General features: G+C 38.6%; 1 long non-coding RNA gene across 4 annotated transcripts; it reads left to right on the top strand.

Annotated features, from left to right (window-relative positions):
• The first annotated feature begins 1,049 nt into the window (after window positions 1-1,049).
• On the top strand, window positions 1,050-7,617 carry LOC104592818 (uncharacterized). 4 transcript variants are annotated; one of them, XR_016076032.1, is made up of 7 exons: window positions 1,050-1,288; window positions 1,369-1,467; window positions 4,718-5,419; window positions 5,694-5,920; window positions 6,093-6,205; window positions 6,467-6,744; window positions 6,880-7,456. It is a non-coding gene; the product is annotated as an uncharacterized LOC104592818 (long non-coding RNA). The 4 variants fall into 4 exon arrangements; XR_016076030.1 differs by lacking the exon at window positions 4,718-5,419 and adding an exon at window positions 7,485-7,617 and having other exon boundaries at window positions 1,055-1,288; window positions 6,880-7,355; XR_016076031.1 differs by lacking the exon at window positions 4,718-5,419 and adding an exon at window positions 7,473-7,568 and having other exon boundaries at window positions 1,055-1,288; window positions 6,880-7,355.
• The last annotated feature ends 9,114 nt before the right edge of the window (window positions 7,618-16,731 follow it).

Raw genomic sequence — 16,731 nt, forward strand, 5'->3', positions numbered from 1 at the left:
TTGGAATCATAGATTTTTCCTTTTCTAAAACATCACAATTAGGTCATTTTACACAAAACAATATTAAAATTGAATTAACTTGAACTCTTGAGTTTAAAAAAATAACATCATTTGACAAGGTTAGAGAAGTTGGACCGACCCAAACCTAACCTGATCCCATCCCAACTGGGTTAGGGTTAGAGTTGGGGGTTCAACAGCTCGGGTTGGGTTTGGATTGGCCTTAACCCGACCTAACCCCCCCTCCAACTTGCACCCTTAGCTTTTGAGTTTTTAACCCATTATAGTATGTATGGCAAGCTAGAACGTTTTCAAGATAATTACCAAAACACCGAGTGGGAGGAAAAACTTGGTTTTATTGGACTAAATTGCTCTTCTTAAATACCCCTCGCAAATTAAAGATTTCAAATGATCTTGGGACGAAGAAATCCAATTATTGAAAGCTGCTTGAAGGAGATCATGTTAGTAATGGGTTCACTTCTCTGAGCTGTTTCACAAAGAACATTTTTTTTTTCTGAAAAATTCTTCTAGCATTCAAGATTTTATGTGTTATTTGTTGTTTTCACTTCTTTTTAGTTTGATGGGTTGATAGTTAATCTCAAAATCCTTTTCTCTTATTTTATCTTGGTTTTATAATAATTTTGACACCTCTTAGCATTTTTATTTTTTTTCCAATAAGAAACCAATTTTGCATTGCGTGAATATATTGGACCGGTGCATCTAGATTTCATACACTTTCATGATTCATTGGGAATGACCCCCGCACTAAGTATGGCCATTAATCTGAATTATTTCAAAAAAATTTAAATTATATATTAGAAATTTAGCTTAGGTCACTACAAGAAAAACCGGATAGCCGGCGGTATACAAAATGCCGGGGTAGACCCATGTATACTGACGATTTTAGCATAAGCGCCAAGATTGGATCAAACCACCGATCAATAGAAAACAGGGCGGCGGTTCAATCAATAAAGCCGGCGGTTTTAAAACATTGAACCGGCCGGTCATGAATTTTTCTTGGACCGGCTGAATAACAAAATTTCCCTCCAAAAAACATTGGTGTGTTCGTGCGCCACTCTCTGCTGCTTCGTTTTTGAGAGAGGAACGTCTCCTCTTCTCCACTTCGTCTCCCACCCAAAAACGGAAAGCTACCAATTGAGAGAGATTCACTCAATCTCACCTTATATTAAATCACCATTGAGAGATATTGAACAAAGAAGTCGAGAAGTCAAGGAGGCATTCCAAATCGTTCCAAGAAGCTGATCAGAAGTGATTTGAAGAGTCGATAAAGGCAAGTTCGATCATCGACTATGCTATTCCCATATTTCCCATTAAATTCTAAAACCCTAATCATCCCTTTTTTCCTCTTAGGGCGAAAACCATCTGCTACTCTACTTTCCTGGTACGCAGACGAACAAGGAAGAAAGGGCAGATTCAGAAGCTTGATAGGAGAAGGGTTCCGTTTTACTGGTTGGTTAAAAATTTTGATTTCGAACCTCTCCGGTTCTTGCACACTTATATATGATGACATGCCCTTCTTATTCTCTGCTGTTTTAAGGGGGCTCGTGTTGACTTTCATTGAGATCATTGTATTAATGCTGAGTTTTGGGTAGTTGTCTTGAGGCTGGGAATTCTCCTTTTCTTTCCATTGCATAGTGCTGGTCGATGGGACTGTTTGGCTTTCTTTTGTTGGCTATTCTGTCTATTGTAATGCAGATGCTTGGGATTTTCTGTTTTTTTTTTTTTTTTTTTAAATACTTATGTGAATAAAAGTAAAACACTATTAAATAAAGGAACAATACCAACCTCTTGATAGAACAAGAAATTGGATATTGTTCCTTCAACTTCAACGACTCGTATACACTAAGACCAAAGTCTTATCCATTTGTAGATGGAGCTTCAACAGCAGCTAGGTCTAGAGGGAAGTTGTGAGCATTACGTTCTTCTGGTTTTTTTTTTTTTTAATTTTTTTGGAGGAACCACTGGTTTTTTTCCGTAGATAATTTCTATACATTTTCTTCTTTTTGGCTTTCTTTTGTTGACTAAATGCACATTGTCTGTAAACAAGGTAATAATTATGAAAACATCCCCCCCCCCCAAACCACCACCAAATACAACTCTGCCCTCCTTACTCTAGCTAGAAAATCACCATTGCATTAGCTGATCTTTTAATTCATTTGAAAAAGATCTCCAAACTGGAACTAGATCCTTGGCTTCTCTAGCATGATGATGATATGCCCACGGGCCGTCAGTGTTGTCAAGTGAGGATTTCTTTTCTGAAGTCAGCTCTAACTGAATACCCCAATCCCAGTATGATATCTCCTGCATTCCCATCATCCCCCCTCCCCTTTCCTGAGAATTCTAGGTTCCCCAAAGAGCATCCATCTCCTTGTGGAGAGAAATAATCCAATCCTGAACCATCATCTATGCTGGAGGGAGGAGACACAGCAGATCATCTTTGAACAATATCATCGAGAGTGTAACCTCTGAACTTCTCCCATCTCTGTACCCCAGTATGAAATTCTGGTACAGATAATACAGATTGGGATTAACTCTGATGGTGTCTAGTTTGAGAAGAACCTGCTAAGAAATTTATTGAGTTTTGTGGTGGAACTCCATTGAATAGTGGACTCTATTGGGTAGTTTTGTTTCAGATTTTGTACCATCAGCCCATATAATCTGCAAGGACCTAGAATGCATATTTTCTTGGGTAAGAGCCAGAAAGCATAATGAGTAATCCTTCCCAGCTCAAAATAGTATGCTGAAATCATTGTCTCAGAATCATCAATTCGGACAACCATAATATTAGTAAAACCTTCACATGTTGCATTCAGTACAGAGAGTGATACAGTTGTGAGTTGGTAGCCTTTTCTTCAAGATTTTCTCAAGATTGAGCCCCAGTCTGGTTTTACTGTCCTGATCTCTTCCTGATGGCATATTTAATCTTGAGCATCCTACGTTTTACTGATAATTGGACCTACAGCATCTATACTATATAAAGCAGATACTTGCCTTGGGTACCATGTCCATCATAAAAGTTAAATTTAAATAACATATTATCATATATGGTTAATACTTGAACACATGCGTAGCATGTGCTCTTACACTAATGTTAAATAACTTTGTCAGCAAGAGGTATTGCATCAAATTCATCTCTTCTAGACTTCCTCATGAATGGCTCGTAGACTGTAGGTTAAAATCAATGGGCAACCTCTGAGAAATAGGCTTTTCTTTTGGTGCCCATCATTTTATGATTCAGCTTGTTTTAAACATAAATGATGCAAAACACTTAGTTTTACCTGCCCTATGATTCGGGGAAAGGTATCTGAGGTGATTATTGGTTCTTGTCACGTCTTCCTGTAACAAAGTTGAGCATACATGTGCTTCTATCTCATCCTTTTCCAATTTTGTTTTTGCTATTTTTTTTGGATGGATAAGTTTATTTTTGCTCTTAGTAAGGAAAACAAGTAAAACTTTTAAAGAGAATACACTACAGATGTTCTCCTGAAGGGTATACCCAGAATAGTAGTCATCTGTTGCATTATCTTCCTTGGGAGCCCAACAGAGAGCAGAGTGAACAAAGCAGAGAATACAAGGAATAGCAGTCTCCATTGCATTATTTTTGTTGGAGCATGTAGGTGTTTGCAAAATATCCGAAGTATTACTCAAGCCAGAGGCATATTGAAGCCATCAAGTAACAGTTGTTGATGTTAACAATCAATACTGGTAGAGGATTCCAAAGTATGACGCAATTCTGGGATACACTGAAGCTATGAATGATGACAACATTCACAATCCAAATGTTTCATATGATGTTTGTTTCATGGAACAAGGACTACAGAAGTTGCTTTTAGTTAGAAAAAAGAATTGGTTTGAAATAGTGAGTGAATGACACACTTATTGGTGCCAAATATATCTACAATAACACCTAAAGAATTCTGAGATTTCATTTTGGTTTTCAAGAAACTTGAAAACCTAGGTGTGTCTATTGATTTCAACCAAGGTCTATTTTCATCATTTCTAATATGTCTGAAAAAAATGGAATTCTGTGATTTTTCTTTTGATCTCAAATGAGATCTAAATGGTGTCACATGATTAAAATGTTGGCTGATTTTAGAAACAGATAAAAAGCATCGAGCACGCTAGCAAGAGGCCTCAAATGCTGAGACATTTAAACCGTTTATTTCAGTATTATACTTAAAACAACTGAGTCATATAGAGAATGCAACATAGAAAAAAAATATGCTGTTAGAAGCTAATTAGACATGTGAAATTATTTACAAGGGGTTTGAGGGAGTTAGAGGTATCCTTGGTTTTAAATTTGTTCAATTATTTAGGTGGGATCTTTCTTGATCTGTAAAAATCTGATGGTATGATTTAGATCCCCACCCCTTCAGTCTCCTTCTCTTGTTCCTATTTATTTGCTGTGTGGATTCTCCCTCCCTCCTCTCTCTCTCTCTCTCCACCCCCCTAAGACTTTCTCAGTGAAAAAGATTTGGTATAGAGTAGTGTTACCTAAGGTGAGGGCCTTCTGTTGAGAGGCTTTTCATTTGAAAATTATTACTTATTTGCATCTTCAGAGTAAAAGACTGAGTTGGTGTTTATCTCCTCACTTTTGTATCCTTTGTAATGCAAGTGCGGAAGCTACCTATCACTTGCTGATATCATGTTCTTTTGTTTTTGGAATTTGGGAATGGTTTTTTTCTCTTTATGGGTGCAGGTTGACTTTTCCATTGGATGTGGAAAGGCAAGGTCCAAAAATGCTATTACCAAAAGCATCATAGCAAGGGTAGTTTAATGGGTCAAACAATTAGGCACTTTGACTCTTTCTCCATTGAGGACATAATAAGTGGGGGCAGTCTAGGTCCATTAGGTATTGGTGGAACCTTTAGGGATTGTACTCATACTGACCATATATTCAGTACTGATAGGGAAGGGAAGCTCAATAAAAGAAGAACTATCAGCAGCATTGCAAGGACTAAGGAACATAATTATAGAAATATAGGAGATTCAAGCAACTAAATGACTCAAAATAAGGAGCTGAACCCATGGCTGTACAAGAATATCATGAACGAGATTAAAATGCTGAAAAGGAAAACAGTTATAAGTGTAAAATGGGTACAAATGTCAGCCAAAGGGATGGCTGATACTCTTACCAAACCAAGGGGTAAACCGAGGGCAATTATTTGGGGGTCAGGTGGAAAAGGGTTGTAACACTGGACCATACTTTTCTGATTCTATAGCCATTGGCTCCTTCCATGCCATGAAGAGTGGGATTCTCACCTCAGCAGCAGCTGGAAACTTTGGACCTTCTGCTGGTACTGTAAGTAATTATGCTCCATGGATTCTCACTGTAGCCGCAAGAACTACTGATCGAGAGTTCAGGAACAAAGTTGTTCTGGGGAATGGCAAGTCTGTATATGTAAGTCGTTCCATCCATCTCCCTTTCTTCAATATCGATCACTTGTAACCTGTAACCATTCATCAGCTAGCTTTGATTAATTTCATTTGTTTTCTCTACAAGGCAACTGACTCTTACCCCGTGCATTAATTAATTATATTACTCCTTTCTTTTGTTAATTACAAAAAATGTTCAGTACCTCTGATTTCATGGACAAATCTTTTTTGGTTTCTTCATTCGAACCTAACAACTTCAATGGCATTCACAACAATGCTGCAATATGTCTTGACTACAGTAACTGTTACAAAGATTCATTGGACCCCAAGAAGGTGAAAGGAAAGATTGTATACTGCGACAACTTTTATGATGCACCCGATTACAATGTGAAGAAAATGGGCGGGGTTGGAACCATACTAGAATCGAATTTCGGACCTTTTGATTATGCCTCTGTTTTGATCTCACCATCGACCACGGTAAACATACTCAAGGGCAAATAATAATGGACTACATTAATTCCACAAGGTAATTCATGAAAGAAAGCTCTATATATATACATTGATACTGTACTTCTGTTTTCCCTTTGTTGCTCTTTTCAAGTAAGTTTATCAATACAACACTCAATTGACAGAGGAACAACTGTGCTGACTTGAGCCATTTCAATCTGTATTTTTTTTTTTGGTTGCAATTTATCTAGTTCCCCCAAAGCCGTGATAATCAAAACCCAGGCCATGAAAGTTGCTGCTCCATCTGTGACTATATACGTTTTCATCTAGAGGACCTAATCCTGTATCAAACAAGGCTCTAAAGGTAAAAGAAATGGGCGTCAGATCTCTTTTATTGTAGAAAACTCACCACATATATCTCTTGATCATCATTTACCATCATCAAACATCATTTACCATCATCAAAAAATTTATTTCTAGCTTGTGCCATTAACCATGACACCATTCTCTTGCTAGATATTGTGTGTGGCAATTAAATGGGTCACTTCACTTATTATTTAATTGAATGATATCGAATTCCTTCTGATCTGATATTTTTTCAATTCATGATGAACATTCAAAACAGCTTGATATTGCGGCTCCGGGTGCCAACATCTTGGCTGCGTACACAGGAATCATGTCAATTAATTTCCGGCTGGCCAGATGATGATCGGTTTTCCAAATTCGTAGTGATGTCTGCTACTTCCATGCATGGATAAAACTAAGCTCACTTTCTCTCTCGCTGATCATCTTCAAATGTATTCTTCAATGCACCCAAATGAATAAGTGGGGTGGCTGCCTATGTCAAATCAATGCACCCAACTTGGTCGCCGGCAGCCATCAAATCTGCCATCATGACAACCGGTAAAAAATTCTTACGCCTTCTTTCTTTATTTAACTTCCTAAAGAAAATGGATAAAACTAAGCTCACGTTCTCTCTTGCTGATCATCTCCAAATGTATTATTCTGATGTAAATATGTATGTTTTGTATTAATCAGCTACGCCAATGAGTTCTACTGTCAACCAAGAGGCCAAATTTGCGTATGGTGCTGGTCAGGTGAACCCACTGAAGGCTGTCTCACCTGGATTGGTCTATGACATGGATGAAATGCAACACATTGAGTTCTTACAGCGGTACAACCCTAAGTATGATAATTGACTCAAATCCTATCGACTGCTCCTCACTTCCATGCCAGCTAACTGTGAATGAAGCTATTGAGCCGGTAGCTGGCGTGTTCAGAAGGACAGTCACTAATGTGGGGTTAGCAGGGTCCATATACAATGCCACCATAAATGCAGCACCTGGTGTAGAGATTACTGTCGAGCCCATGAGTCTGTCATTTTCTAGCATCGTTGAGAAGCAGAGCTTCACCGTATCGGTCAAGGCAAAACCCAAGAATGATCAGAGCTTCACTGTATCGGTCAAGGAAAACCCAAGAAGCATAGCTTCACTTTATCGGTCAACATTTCCCCAGTTAGTGATCCCATGTTGGTTGGAGATAGTTTGAATTCTTTTCAAGTTTCGGATACTTCTTTAAATAAATATGCAAAATCAATTATGATTATTCTTTTTTAGTGATTGGTTGAATAGTGTTCATTTCAGGTTTGCAGCAGCATTACATGATCTAGAGATTGATTGTTGGGTGATGAAAAGCTTTTTTTATTAAAGAATCAATATGCACCATGCATTTGTTTTATTAATTTTATGCTTTAGGTTTCAGCAGGTGTCAACTGAAATTCATATTTATAAAAAAAAAAATTTAAAAACCTAAGCTGGCAGTCAAACAAACCGCCACCTTTGGTAAAGCATTACACTTAAACCGGCAGTTGATATAATGTCTATGCCGGCAGTCCAAACTGCCACTTTTGTCGAAATAAAACATTAATAGCAGTGGTTTAATTAGATGAAAGTTTGCCGGATTTGATTACAAAATTTAACTAAGGTGACATTTTGTGGTAGTGACAAATTAATCTAAGCCGGCGGTCAAGGGCGTTGGCTCAATAACTAAATTGACGGTTTGTGCGATCGTCGGCTCAATAACTAAGCCGGCGATTCTCTAAAAACTGCCACCCAATGTATGGTTGGAACGGGTCCCTAGGATGGTGGTCTTTGTATTCTAGATCGGTGTCCATGACCTAGGGCGGTGCAAGTAAAGAAGGCGGCCACTAAACCGCTGGCTCAAATCTATGCTGGTGGTTTAAAAGGCTAAGTCGGCGTTTTAGCAAGCGCAGGCTTATAGCCTGTTTTTCTTGTAGTGGGTTTTATTTGATTTTTTAATAGATTTTTATTTGAACTAATTAGATACCATATTTTATCTAGAAGAATGGGCCCACACCATTTATATTATTTTTATTATTTCATTTGAGGTTCAAAACTTATGCTTATATGGTAAGTTTGATTTTGGATTCTTATTTAATTTTAAAATATTAGATTAGGTTTAATTTTCAATTAACAACCTACTTCATCTAAAAAATGGGACCTATATCATATAAACTATCAAGTCTTTATGTTAGTCTCATATCTACTGTTTTTGTCCATTTATTAATTATTTAATATTTTTCATTTAATTAATCATTTTCCTTTTATCAGTTTATTAATTTTTTAATATTTATTCATGTTTTATTATAGTTTCTTATTTAAATAGTCATATTCAATTTAATCATCTTCTTTTAACTTTTTAATCATTTTCTAGTCCTTCCATCTAGCTATTCCATTTTAATCCATTTATTAAATGGTTAATAATTAATGCTATGATTTTATTAATAATTTTAAATTTAATTATTTTTTACTTGATTAATCATTTTTAGTGGTTTTGTTATGCTAATCTCTATTTTTTCTGTTTACTTAGAAATTTAAAACCATGTCTTACAGTATCCACAATGAAACAATGAAAGGGAATTCAAACACTGAATGAAATTAAATAGATGCCATTAATTTATCCACTATTAAGGCTTCAATGACTGCTTCTACATAAGAAAGATCACCAGTAATTAAGCAAACGCCAATAGTGTATATTTCTACATTAACATACTGAGGAGAGAAGGTTACAACAAGACTAAGATCTAAAACTTCCGGTGCTTTAGCATCAAAACTCAATTCCAGTCTAACCATAACTTGGCTTGCTTTCTTAACACAACAGGTTATAAACCCTCTTTGTATAAGCACCAATAAAACAAATAGGGGGCGTTCTTTTTTTTGGATTTTGAGAGGGGGGAAGTTGGTCAATAGGATTTTGGCTCCCATTGACCAAGAATCCCATGTTATTTTTCAGATTAATGTGGGGACCAGTGAAAGTTTATTTTCCTAAGTATTACTTACCTTCCTAGGTGGGTAAATAACTTTCCCACCTAAGAAGAAAGTTGCTAACACTTGAATGGGACAAAAATGCCCCTTTTAATAATGGATTCTTATGGCTAAAATGGTCATTACCTTATTTACCTGAGAAATAAAAGAACATGAGTAAATGCACTTACCCAGGTAAGTGTTTCACAAGAAAAACTTACCCAAATAATTGCATTTACCCGAATAAGTAACTTACCATAAATCTAAATTGTTTTACCCGTCTGAAGATGGAATTCGAGTCTACAATCTGTACATTAATTCCAAATGCTCCTTAGTTAATTTCAAAACCTAAGGCATAGCCACATCTGGGCCAATACCTTGCTGTTCTTTAAATTTTCCACAAAATGTATGCATGTTTGAATAATGTGCTTTTTCCTTTTTTTTGTGCAAGTTCTGATATCTAAGATCTAGATTCAAGAAATGGAGCATATGGAATACTTGAAAATGGGTGTGAACCATTTGTTGTTCAATGAGAAAAGGTGCTCTGCCAAGCATCTATAGGTATCTCAAAGCGTCTTTTCCTTTATCCACTACAGGAAAATAGAGTATTAGCGGCAGTTTTCTATTTGGCAGAAAGGTGGCTCCCCCCTCTCTTTCATATTCAGCTTGATACCACCGGATGACATCTTGTAGGTAAATCTCTCTCTCTCTGGGCGGATTCACCTATGGATGCCAACATCCATAGAACACACCAAAAGATGTTTAAATAACATGAACAAAAAGAGATGCAACATTGCCCCTTTTCCTGTAGGCAAGGTGTAGTTAGGATGGAAAAAATGCAAATTCGAAAAGTTTAACAAACACAAAGCATCAAAAGTAGTAATGATAAAATTAAACTATTGTATAAATAATTTGGAAAAAGCACCTGTTGCTTGAAGGAAGGGTCTCACTCCTCAATCCTCCCTTCTATCTAATTATTCCCGTTGAATCCTGAATCGATCAACATGTAGTCATAGAATGAAATGGTGAATAAGTTCTTTAATCGAAAATATATTCATAATATTGAGGGGGCATTTTTTTTTTGGATTTTGAGAGGGGGAAAAGTTGGTTAATGGGATTTTGATTCCCATTGACCAAGAAAGCTATGTTCATTTTTCAGATTTATGTGAGGACCAGTGAAAGTTTATTTTCTTGTGTATCTCCTAGGTGGGTAAATTAACTTTTATATCTAGGAGAAAGTTGCCAATACTTGAATGGGACAAAAATGCCCCTTTTAATAATGGAATTTTTATGGCTAAGATGGTCATTATCTTATTTATATGGGAAATAAAAGAACATGGGTAAATACACTTACCCGGATAATGATTTACCAAAAAGCGGACGGGACATGAAGAGTTTGTGTTTGAAATAAACATCAATTAGGGTGAATATATTTTTGGATATGAAGACAGATGTCTCTAAAGATAACTTTTAAGATGCTTTTTCTCGAAAAAGTAAGATATGCCACTTGTTTGAGGGAAAAGCTCCGATAGAGGAATTAGGTCCATACACAAAATTATCTCGGGCATGACTGATTTATCATCTCTTGCTCCAACTCCTCTTTTTGTAAACTAGGTCTCTAAGAATATCTTGTTTGTTCTAGTTTATGTTGATGACTCTTTGTCACTTGCTCTGACAAGCTGCTATCTCTCATTACCTCATTGTTACCAAGAGTGCTTCCTTTGTTATCAAAGATTTGGGTGACCATCATTTTTAAGGATATAGAAGCTCATCGTACCCATTCTGGTTTGTTCTTCTCTCAAGTCTCAACAATGGTATACGAATAAGGCATTTCAGTTTGGCCTATGCATCACTCCCTCCACTTCCCTTTGCTTACATGTATTTTCTGATGCCAACTAGGTGGGTTGTTTGGATGACCATCAAAGCCAATAAGTGTTTTGTCTTTAGGGATGGTAATTTCTACCCTACCCAGTGGGTATACACACCCCTATCTGCTCCGACGTGCTGTTTTTTTTTTCTTAAAGGATACGGACAGATTTTGGGATTCTACAACCCGTATGGGTATAAGTAAGGTATGGTATTAGGCTAAACCCAATCCTCCCTGACCCACATATTGTTGAAAAACATATGAACTTTATGTATTAAGTGTTGAATTTAATAATAATTTGAATTTTATGTAAAGGATAATTAATAGTTTGTGTTTTTTACATATCTTAATCAAATAATTGGAAATTTTGCCGTTTGTTTATGTTATTTTATTTATTTATTGCTCATATATAACAAAAAACAATAAGAAATTAGATGCAGGTTCTATACCCAACAACCCACCCTATCCTTGAATGTGGAGAGGGTATAGGGTCAGGAAGGGTTATTTTGCATTTCCATATAAAAAGAGGGTTTGGATTCTGAAAATTCAACTTACTACAGGTTTTGGAAATTTTACTGTTTGTTTATGTTATTTTATTTATTTATTGCTTATATATAACAAGAAACAATAGGAAATTGGATGTAGGTTCTAAACCCAACCCACCCTACCCTTGAATGTGGAGAGGGTATAGGGTCGGGAAGGGTTATTTTGCATTTTCATGTAAAAAGAGGGTCTGGATTCTGAAAATTCGACTCGTTACAGGTTTTGGGGCAAATATGGGTGAGGAGGTTTAGGGAGATGGATAAGGTCTAAATTTTACAAGACCCACCCCGTTGCCATCCCTCTGTGTCTTTATGGGTTCCAACATCTCTTAAAGTTCTAGGAAGCAGCGTATAGTCTTTTGCTCTAGGGTTGAGGCTATTGTCGCCTCTGAATTCATTTGAATTTTTTGTCATACTTAGACAGCTGGGTCAACCAAATTAATAAACCATTACATCATATTTAAATAGTACAATAATGTAAAACTTTGTATATTGTGTTTCTAAACCTTATTTTGTACCCTACATATTTGCATGTATTTGCATTCTTCCTGGTAAGAATACAGTCAAAAAATTTGTATATGATATTTCTAAATTTTATATATTTGCACTGTACATATTTGTATTTGCACCTTTTCTATTGGAAAGAGTATAAATATAAACATGTAGGGTGCAAAACCTTATAATTTGCATTATTTTTGTATGTATTCATACTATACATATTTGTATTTGTACTCCTTCCAAACTAAGCCTTAATGTCAAACATGTTTCGGAGTATCAATTAAAGAAAAAAATATCACGATAAATAGTGTATTACTTAATTCAGGAACCTGATACTATTCTTTATGTTTTCAATCTGAGGTTTATAGGATAAGTATGTTATTAGGAGGGATTATTAGAACTTTTGAGAAATAAAAAAAAATACCTCCTAAATCCCTGTAAAGCACGCTTTTATGAGAATGCATACAGTACAATACACATGGATACATTGTGATGATACTTTGCAATTTGACCTAATGCTATAGCAAGGTTTTTAAAATTGGACTGGACAATAAACTGTTCTAGGTCCTGTTTTTAGGTTTTATGTTCTGATTGTCTGGTCCAAATTGGTGGTCTGCTCTGACAGAAAAAAATAAAAAATTTTAAAAAAGAAAAAAAGGCCAAAAACCATTGTCCGGGTCAACAATTTGACGGTTCAATCACCCGAATCAATAGTTTGTTGATCAAATCAACGATTTTTGGCCAAAAAACAATTTTAAGATAAAACGGTACCAGTCAGGTCTCAGTTTTTTGGTCCAGTCCGATTTAAAAACATGCTAGATGGCATAAGTTTTCATTCAACTGAAACTCGGTTCAAAGAATAATAATGTACAAATGGTTGTCAAGAAATAAAAAAACACGGACCAAGTAGAAACTAGAGTGCAAGTAAAAGCAGTACGTCCTAAACTAGATGCCGGCAGCCTGTAGCCATGCATGTTTACTTGGCGTCTGTTTGGCATTGTTGCCGTTGTTCCAAAAAACAGTGACATATCAGTGTCATGTCAGAAAAAACGGTGCTCTAGGAAACACCTGTTTAATTTGTTTGGAACCATTTTTCCACAAAAAATGGTGCTCCAAGCCACATCTTAGAAATTGAGAAGGTGTGGTTTGGAGCAATGCCGAATTTGACGTTTCCTAGAGCTGCAGCTCATTGCTGCCAATAAGGACATGATGTGACACTGAATAATAGGTACAAGTGCTGAAAACGTTTCTTGGAGCATTGGTACCAAACAGAAAATGTTGTTATTGTTCCAGGAAACGTCCTACCTGGTAACAACGTTTTCAAGCAAAAAAAAGGCACCATTTTCTAAAAAAACAGTACTTTCAACCCATACATCAGAAGTACCGTTTTCTCATATGCAACATTGATGCCAAACATATACTTACATTTCCCTTCCTTTCCCTACTTTCTCCTTCAAAACAAACATAGCCTTAGTGTGTTAAGTGGGAAACCGAGTATGAATCAGGTGAGAGTTAATTATAAGCTTATGTAAACAGCTTACAACGAGTTCCCGCAGCTTGACGTGAGTGTCATCACTACCTCGCGAATCACAGAGGAGGTAGCCCTTGAAGCCTGCTGAAGACCCGGACTCGGAAGTGGAGAGCGACGGTGATGACATTGCAGAGATCAATACCGATGACAAGGCTGGCTCCCCCGCCGAGGCTTTGGGCAAGAGCGACGAGTGCCCCAAGTAGTTTTTTGTACTATGAGCCTACGAACTCTGCTTCCTTTTCTTCTTTCCCCCTTTGTAACGAACTCTTATAATGAAATACATTTTTTGTTAAGTGTTGTGCAATTGATCTTCTGACCATGGTGATTTTTCTAAACTGTTGAACTATCGAGCTAGATGACCGAAGTAGGGGTTCCTTAGCTGTTACCCCGAACTATCACTTAGGGGCAATTTCATGAGGTGTATACTGAAGTGAGCGACATTGTAGGGTGCATGCCCGACCTGTCTGCGCATTGGTTACATCGCCTATGTCAAATTGCCTAATATGCCCAAGCTATTATAGGTTTTCATACTCAAGCTGCCTATACTATAGGCATTTTAGAGTACTTTGCCCATGCCAAAGAGGTGACTAGGTCTTTTGTGGTGCCGAGGTCTTTTGTTAAATCAGCGTTTTAGCCCTTAGGTTAGGGGAGCGACTTATAGTCCACTCTCTTTTGGAGTTCACCCATGCCGAAAAGGCAACTGGATCTTATAGTGCCGAGGTTCTTTTGTTAGCTCGGCACTTTGGGCCCTTAGGCTTTGGGAGCGACTTCTGGTCTACTCTCTTTTGGAATTCACCCATGCTGAAGAGGTGACTGGGTCTTATAGGGCCGAGGTTCTTTTATTAGCTCGGCGCTTTGGCCCTTAGGCTTGGGGAACGACTTATAGTCCACTCAGCTCAACAATTACAGGTAATATTGCCTTAAGTTGACAATATTCCATGCCCGAGGTATCTGCTTCCCTTCTAGGTTTTCAAGCTCATACGTTCCTTCCCCGAGCACCCGCTTTACTCGATAGGGTCCTTCCCAATTTGGCCCGAGCTTACCAACACCGGGCTTAGGTACCATGACTTAACGAAGAACCAGGTTTCCGACGTGGAGGTTCCACTTCTTAACCCTTGCGTTATACTACCGAGCTACTCTTTGCTGGTAGGCCATGGTCCTAATGTATGCAAGGTCCCGTACCTCGTCAAGTAGGTCGAGGTTGGTGCGTAGCTCATCCTTATTTGCTTCGTCGTCGTATGCTTCTAAGCATAGTGTTGGGACCTCGATCATGGCTGGGATGACTACCACTGTCCCATAAGTGAGGTTGAAGGGAGTCTCACCCATCGTGGTCTTCATAGTGGTTCAGTAAGCCCATAGTACGTTGGGTAGTTCGTCTACCCACAGTCCTTTAGCTCGGGCTAGGCATGCCTTCAGTCCATGGAGAATGACCCTGTTCGTGACTTCCGCTTGACCATTTGCTTGAGGGTGCGCCACCGAGGTGAAATTTTGTTGTATCCCCATGTCTTTACACCAGTTCTGGAATTTGATATCTTCGAATTGTTTGCCGTTGTCAGAGATGAGCACTTGGGGTAGTCCGAAACAACAAACTATGTTCTTCTAGAAGAAGTTCTGCACACTTCGCACTGTGATCGTTGCGACAGCTTCGACCTCCACCCACTTAGTGAAATAATCAACTACTACCACTAAGAACCTCCTCTGTCTTGTCGCTGGTGGAAATGGTCCGAATATATCGATTCCCCATTGTGCGAAGGGCCACGGGCTGATGAGGTACTTGACGTCAGTAGCGGATTGGTGGTGGATGTCGGCATGCTTCTGACACTTGACACACCTTCTCACGAACTCAATCGCATATGCCTTCATCAATGCCCAATAATATCCTTGTCTTAGCGCCTTCTAGGCGAGAGCCCTGCCCCCCATATGTCCGCCGCACAAACCCTCATGAGTGTCGCAGAGTATGAGCTCGGCTGCGGAAGGTCGTAAGCAGTGCAAATAAGGGAACGTGTAGGATCTTCGGTACAGTCGTCCATCTATCATGACGTATTTGGCTGCCTGACGCTCTACCCTTCTGGCAGCATTACGATCTGCAGGGAGGGTCCCATGTGGCAGGTAGCTCGCGAGTGGATCAACCCAGCTTGGCTCTGCCTGTACGATAGGAGCGACCTCCTCTGCCCCCCCCCCCGAGAATGCTAGGTCGAGGCAGGTTCTCTATGTACACGGTTCTCATGATGTTATCGCTTGTGCTGGCTAATCGGGATAGGGCATCGGCCTCACCATTCTCAGATCTCAGAATCTGCTTGATGAAATAGGACTGGAAGTTGAGCCAAGCCTCTCTGACTTTGGCTAAGTAGGCAACCATGGTTGGCTCACGAGCATCATCTTCGTCGGTGACCTGGTTGACCACGAGCTGGGAATCGCTGTAGATAACGATGTTCTAAGCTTTTACTTCATTCGCTAGGGCTAGCCTGGCTATCAACAGCTCGTACTCTGCTTCATTGTTGGACGTAGCGAACTCAAAGCGTAGCGCATACTCCAATCACACCGCTTGGCCCATAAAGAACGATTCCAGCCCCGCTAACCTGCTGATTTGACGAGCCATCCACATGGAGGATCCAGGGCTCTTCATCCCAAGTCGGGTTCAGTCTAACCAGGAGAAGCCGCACTAATTGGAGCTTCCTCGCTGTGCTCGGGTTCGACTAACTTAGGGACCTCGGTGCTGAAAGTGCATTCCATGATAAAGTTAGCTAAGACTTGCCTCACTTCGTCAACCTACCAGAGACCTCGGGCTTGAGCAAGACTTGCCCTAGAGGAGGAGATGAACTAGAAAAACGAGAACCCATCCGAGAAGAGGAAAAGAGAAGGTGAGACCTCAATTAACGGGACAATAAGAGGAAGAAAGAACCAACTCAGGGAGGAAAGCCAGACCAGTCTTTCCGAGCTTTTCCAACTGAAAGGACAAACTACATGCCCTTGAACACGAAGCGAACAGAAATCCTCATGGCGATCAAGGACACATCTTATGTGAAGTGGCCACCTCGGATGAGAGGAGACCCGAAAAATAGAAATAAAAATTTGTATTGCCATTTTCATAGAGATCACGGTCATAGCACCAAAAATTGTAAAAACCTC

The sequence above is a fragment of the Nelumbo nucifera genome, chromosome 5 (assembly GCF_055504915.1).
Source record: "Nelumbo nucifera cultivar China Antique chromosome 5, China Antique-T2T, whole genome shotgun sequence".
Taxonomy (NCBI): Eukaryota; Viridiplantae; Streptophyta; class Magnoliopsida; order Proteales; family Nelumbonaceae; genus Nelumbo; species Nelumbo nucifera.